The sequence below is a fragment of the Cetorhinus maximus genome, chromosome 5, assembly GCF_964194155.1.
Source record: "Cetorhinus maximus chromosome 5, sCetMax3.hap1.1, whole genome shotgun sequence".
Taxonomy (NCBI): domain Eukaryota; kingdom Metazoa; phylum Chordata; class Chondrichthyes; order Lamniformes; family Cetorhinidae; genus Cetorhinus; species Cetorhinus maximus.
Window position 1 is genome coordinate 64,578,492 of NC_135883.1, and position 6,948 is coordinate 64,585,439.

The 6,948-nt window shown below is 43.1% G+C and overlaps 1 non-coding gene across 1 annotated transcript; it reads left to right on the plus strand.

Annotated features, from left to right (window-relative positions):
* Window positions 1-874: 874 nt before the first annotated feature.
* LOC144681169 (U6 spliceosomal RNA) lies at window positions 875-981 on the plus strand. The gene has a single exon (XR_013576704.1). It is a non-coding gene; the product is annotated as a U6 spliceosomal RNA (small nuclear RNA).
* Window positions 982-6,948: the final 5,967 nt, after the last annotated feature.

Genomic DNA, 6,948 nt, shown 5'->3' on the forward strand with positions numbered 1-6,948 from the left:
GAGCAGGAAGTCAAGCTGCTAGCCACCTTGTCTACTTGAAGGTTAATATTTGTATGACTCATGCGTGAGACCAAGATAAAGATCAGAGATTAAAATTGAAGAAAATAGGGTGAATTAATGTTAACTTAGATAGATAAAAATAAAGGGGGAGAAAAGAGAATGGATTAAAAAAGAACAAAGAGACAGAAAGGAACGATAAAAAATAACAAAAACAGTTATAAGTTTAAAAAATCATTTACAGGCGTGATAACCTGCAATTTCATTGTTTCCTTTGACATGTCTAATCACAAAGTGATGTAAATCGTCCAACAGTTTGTGGCGAATTCATCTCTTCTTTACCACACATTTTGTTGTTGAATTGACGCATGAACTTGCCATTATTTATCCAGCAATTTCAGGGCCTTTGAATCAAACAAACAGTGCTACAAGAGGGAGACAATAGGGACAGACACATAGAGCTGCTCCAGAAAAAAATGTTTGTTGCTGTACCCTGCAATTCACAGAAACAGAACCCCACATTCAGTAGCCAATAACAGTGGTATTAAGCTTTCAGCATAGTGAAACATTCCAAGATGTCTCATGAAGACTAGCAAAGTAATCAAATTGTCTGGTAGCCAATTTCATGGTTGCCCTAATGGGGTGTTGCAACTTAAGGAAGAAAAAAATTAAAATAACCATCAGCGCACGTTGTCTGCTGTTTTATTAAGTAAACTATCATGTTAAATGGCATTTCTATTTCAGAATTATTCCTGAAGATTGACCTTCCCCAAAATGTATTGTCTCCGATTCTTTCATTTTAAGAGCAAAGCTAAGTGGTTATCACGTTCACCTCACACGCGAAAAGCCCCCAGTTTGAAACGGAGAGGAAACGTTAGTGCTTGCTTCGGCAGCACATATACTAAAATTGGAACAATACAGAGAAGATTAGCATGGCCCCTGCGCAAGGAGGGCATGCAAATTCCTGAAGCGTCCCATAAAGACTGAAGTCTTCCAAATAAGTAACGGATATAAAGTTTACAGTTTGACCATATTAATTACATTTTCCACAAGCACTGAACTGCTCAGGGTCCACCAGGCTAGCAGGAGTTTAAAAACACCCAGCAAGTCTTGCTATGTTTTAATTGAAATTTTCTCTTTTAATAGCAAAGATACCAACAGTATTATAAATAAACAAGGGTGCATTTTTATCCATATTGCCTACTCTGCTCAATAAAAGGACTGATGTTTGGCTCAATCAGCAATCTAAAATAATGATTCAGCAAAATAACTGTCACAGGCAACTACGTTCAGCAGAGGCCAGTCCATAATCCACTCTATATCACCTCAACATAATTATTCTGATACCCAGCAATTTTCAAGAGTAATGTCTTAATACCAAAGATGCTGATATTCATTAGAGAAATTCACAGAATGAACATATTTGCTGTCCTCTTCCGTGCTGCCTCATGAGATATGTCTCGAATTGGCAATCACAAGATGCTGGAATAGCATATTCTGTGTGCAATACCTCCTGTGTGTGCTGCTTCTTCCAGGAAGGGTATCCAGATTATGAGACTCAGGGAGACCAGGCAAGTGAAAAGATTGATTCTAGAGTAGTATGTATAAGTAAGATGAGAAACTTCAGTTATGAAGATCGGTTGGTGAAGTTGGGATTCTTTTCCTTGGAGAAAAGTAGGCTGAGAGGAAATTTGAAAGAAGTATGCAAAATCATGAGGGGCCTGGGTGGGGTAGTTAGAGCGAATGGTGGAAGGATCAGGAATGAGAGGGCACAGATTTAAGGTAACTGGTAAAAGAAGCAATGGTGATATGAGGAAAACCTTTTTCACACAGCGAGTGGTTGGAATGCACTGCCAGAGAGTGTGGTGGAGGCAGGTTCAATCAGGGCACTCAAGAGGGAATTAGATGATTATTTGAAAAGAAACAATCTGCAGGATTACGGGGAGCAGGCAGCAGAATGGCACTCGGTGAAATGTTCATTTAGAGAGATAGTGCAGACATGATGGGCCGAATAGCCTCCTTCTGCACTGTAACAAGCCTGTGATGTACCACAATAATTGGAAGTAAATACATTGATGGATCAAGACAGGTACTGTGCGCAATATGAATCTATATGCAAAGCATCCAGGAGAAATAGACATCCATGAAATGTGTAGTTCAAACTGTGGAATGCTGAGCTTGGACATCAGCTGCCTGCGTTCTATCAAAAATAAGGAACAAGGTTTCCGGAAGGTACATTCCAGGAAATGGTCATTCAACAAATGGGAACAGTGAAACAGGTAATGAACAAGGGAACCACACACAAAGAAAGCAAGAGGAGACAAGAGGAACCTGAGGGTCACAGCTTGACTGAACAAGTGTATGGTTCCTGGCATCTATGAGGAGAAGAATAGAAACACAGTGGAGGGTCAACACAGGCAACACCATGGCATTGTGGAATGAGGAGTTACTTCTGAGGAAAGCAATAATACAAACATGACATAACAGCTGTTTCTTTGGGTGAATTTTGTAATTAGCAGGTAGACAATATTTGCAGTTTGTAACTTGGAAATCCAAAAAGGCATTGATTCCTCGATGCCAGGAAAATGAACGAGGTGGAGAAGCTGAAATGATAATTGCCAGAAATCCTGGTTCACACAGGCAAGGATGGCACAGGAAAAATTGAGACGATGGTCTCAAATGGGCAGGTTTTGGAGTTAGGTTCGGGATTAAAAAGCTGATAGGTCATAAATTGCAAAAACACCCCTGGTGCCACATTCTGGAACAGTTCAGAAGAAACAGATACAGCACTGCATGGCCAGAGCCATTTAAAAAGAATTTTGGATTCCTAGGACATTGGGATAAGTCTTGACAGATGACAGCTGTTCAGAAAAGATGGGTTTCACCTATACCAAATTGCTACAAATATCCTTGTGGAGAGGTAAAAACAAAAGATGTCAAATACATACGTAAGATTCCAGTTACTTAATACTATAGTAAATGCTAAAATTCCTACCTAACCTGACTCCCAAATACGCCCCCTTGTAAGGCAACAGTCCAAACTAGATTTTAAAGTTAGAAAGACGGGCCAGCACAGTTATCACCTTTGAGGGCTGGATGCAGCAGACTCATGCAGACATGGCTGGAGGCTTTTCTGAGGCGGTTTCACAAGCTTCTGCCAGATGTCACAGGGACCCCCGAACATAGCCTTTCATTCTCCCTTATATACGTTTTCTCTCTTTATAACCTGTAAATTCCATTGTCCAATTTGTCTGTGAAAATGTACTTTCCCATAATATAAATCTTTACATGGTGCTAATATTGTCAGTAACCTATGGGAAAGATACACACTGCTTGGCCTAGCTTCTCTGGCTAGATGTAAACATCCTAACATCTCTCTGAAATTCAAACTTCCCCAATTTATCTAAAAATGCAAATTCTCCTCACACCTTACATTCTAAGATTTTAGCCATGTTTATGTATTTAGCTTTTCAAACCCCGCTCTACCTATCTTCAGAGGAGAGTGTAAGAGGAGGACCCTGGGACAGGCAGTCAGCAGATGAGATAAAGAGGAGGCTAGAAGAGGAGGGGGGGTTTGGCAATATTAATTAAGGAATCAATTATAGCAGTGAGGAGGGATGATATCTTGGAAGGATCATCAAATGAGTCCATATTGGTAGAAGTAAAAAACACAAAAGGAGCAAACACGCTGTTGAGTGTGTACTATAGGCCCTCAAACAGTCAGGGAGAGATAGAGGATCAAATATGTAATCAAATTTCTGAGAAGTTTAAGAATAATAGGGCAGTAATGGTAGGGGATTTCAAATACCCAAATATTAACTGGGATAGTTTTAGTGTGCAAGGTAGCAAAATTCTCAAGTTACATCGAGGAGAATTTTTTAAGCCAGTACGTGAAAAGTCCAACAAGGGAGGGGGCAGTTCTGGACCTAATATTGGGAAATGAGCCTGGGCAGGTGGAAGGCATATCAGTAGGGGAGCATTTTGAAGATAGTGACCATCAGTTAGATTTAGAATAGTAATGGAAAAGGATACGGTTGGGCCGGGAATAAAAGCTCTAAATTGGGGAAAGGCTGATTTTACTAAGATGAGATACAATTTGGCCCAAGTGGACTGGGAGCAGCTACTTGCAGATAAAACTGCGTCAGAGCAGTGGGAGGCATTTAAGGAGGTAATAGCGAGAGTACAGGGCAAATGTGTTCTCACAAAGACAAAGAGCAGGGCCAAGTCTGGAGAACCCTGGATATCAAGGGACATAAAGGTTAGGATTAAGAAAAAAAGAGATGCTTATGGCAGATACCGAGGGCTCAATACAGCAGAGCCCCTAGAGGAGTATAAAAAGTGTAGGGGGGAACTTAAAAAGGAAATTAGGAAAGCTAAGAGAGTGCATGAGAAAGCATTGGTGGTAGAATAAAGGAAAACCCAAAGGTTTTTTTTAAATATATAAAGAGCAAGAGAATAACTAAGGAAAGAGTAGGGCCAATTAGGGACCATAGAGGTAATCTGTGCGTGGACCGGGAAGACATGGGTACAGTCCTCAATGAATACTTTGTGTCAGTCTTTACAATGGAAAAGGATGACGCAGGTATAGACATCAGGGTGGAGGACTGTGAAATATTAGAAGAAATTAACATAGAGAGAGAGGAGGTACTAGCGGGTTTAACAGCCTTAAAAGTGAATAAAGCTGCTGGCTTGGATGAGATGTATCCCAGGCTGTTGAGGGAGGCAAGAGAAGAGATATCAGGGGCCCTGGCAATAATTTTCAAATCACCTCTGGCCACAGGTGAGGTGCCAGAGGTCTGGAGGACTGTTAACGTTGTCCCATTATTAAAAAAGAGAGGAAGGGATAGGCCAGGAAATTACAGGCCAGTCAGTCTAACCTCGGTGGTGGGGAAGTTACTAGAAAGAATTCTGAGCGACAGAATATATCTGCACTTGGAGAGACATGGATAAATCAGGAATAGTCAGCATGGATTTGCTAAGGGAAGGCCGTGTTTGACAAATTTGATTGAATTTTTTGAGGAGGTAACCAGGAGTGTTGATGAGGTTAATGCATTTGATGTGGCCTACATGGGCTTTAGCAAGGCTTTTGATAAGGTCCCTCATGGCAGACTGGTCAAGAAAGTAAGAGCCCATGGGATCCAAGGCAAAGTGGTATGTTGGATTCAAAATTTGCTAAGAGGCAGGAAGCAGAGGGTGATGGTAGAGGGTGACTGGAAGTCTGTTTCCAGTGGGGTTCTGCAGGGCTTGGTGCTAGGGCCCTTGCTGTTTGTGGTGTACACAAAATATTTGAACTTAAATGTAAGGGGTATGATCAAGAAGTTCGCGGGTGACATGAAAACTGGTAAGGTGGTAAATAGTGAGGAGAATAGCCATAAACTGTAGGAGGATGGCCATGGACTGGTCAGGTGGGCAGGGCAGTGGCAAATGGAATTCAACCCAGAAAAGTGTGAGGTAATGCACTTGGGGAGAGCTAACAAGGCAAGGGATTACTCTATGAATGGTAGGCCCTGGAAAGTACTGAAGGTCAGGGGGAACTTGGTGTGCATATCCACAGATCCCTGAAGGTAGCAGGGCAGGTAGATAAGGTGGCTAAGGGATACTTGTCTTTATTAGCTGAGGAGTAGATTACAAGAGCAGGGAGGTTATGCTGGAACTGTATAAAACACTGGTTAGGTCACAACTGGAATTCTGCGTGCAGTTCTGGTCATCACATTATAGGAAGGATGTGATTGCACTGGAGAGGGTGCAGAGGAGATTTACCAGGATGTTGCCTGGGCTGGAGGGTCTGAGCTATGGAAAGATTGAATAAGCTGGGGTTCTTTTCCTTGGAGCAGTGAAGGTTGAGAGGGGACCTGATAGAGGTGAATAAGATTATGAGGGGCATAGATAGGAAGGCACTTTTTCCATTAGTGAGGGGGTCAATAACCAGGGGGCATAGATTTAAGGTAAGAGGTAGATGGCTAAGAGGGGAGTTGAGGAGAAATTTTTTCACACAGAGGGTGGTGGGAGTCTGGAACACACTGCCTGAAAGGGCAGTTGATTCAGAAACTCTTGTAATTTAATAAGTATTTAGATATTCATTGTGTTGCCATAGCCTCCAGGGCTATGGGCCAAGCACTGGAAAATGGGATTAGGGTAGTCAGATCTTTGTTGACCGGGCCGGACACCATGGGCTGAACGGCACCCTCCCCCCCCCACCCCCCGCCCCCAACACACACACACACACACGCACACAGGGCAGCATTTTCCCCTTGTTGAAGGGGGTTGTGCGGGAGCGGGCGGGTTCCTGATCGGCGCCCCCGGTCAGGGGCGTGCAGCCATTTTGGGTGGGTGGGTCTTAATTGGGTGGCCCACCCAGCGTGACATGCGCCAGGAAGCGCTATGCGTTCCCTGTGCAGGCGTGGGAGGATTCCCTGAGCCAGGAGTGCGCTATTTTGTGCATGCGCGTGTGAGAGCACACAGGTCTCCCTGAGGCTAAGTGCTGCCTCAGGGAGATCAGTATTACTTTTAAAAAGATAATAAAGGATGAGAAAAATTTTATTGACATGTCCCCTCATATGACACTGTCACATGAGCAGGGACATGTCAATTACTTTTATTAAAAATGTAGCACAAATTTTAAATCCCTCATGAAATCTCATCCTGCCCGTGGATGAGGTTTCATGTTTTTTCTGAAGGCTGCCTGGGCTCTTCGCCTGCCTGCCAACTTTAAGGTTGGACTGGCAGGTCCATTTATCATTTTAATTACTTTTTTAATGGCCTTAATAGGCCGTTGACAGGTCAGCTGTGCCTCAGCCAAACTGAGAATCTAAATGACGCCGGGTGACATCGGGAGTTCCACCCTACGTCATCCTGTGTCATTTTACGCGTCGGCGTGCGGGTCCCACCCCCGCTCGCTAACCGGAAAATGCTGCCCACAGTAACTATCCAAACCCCACTATTAACCTACTT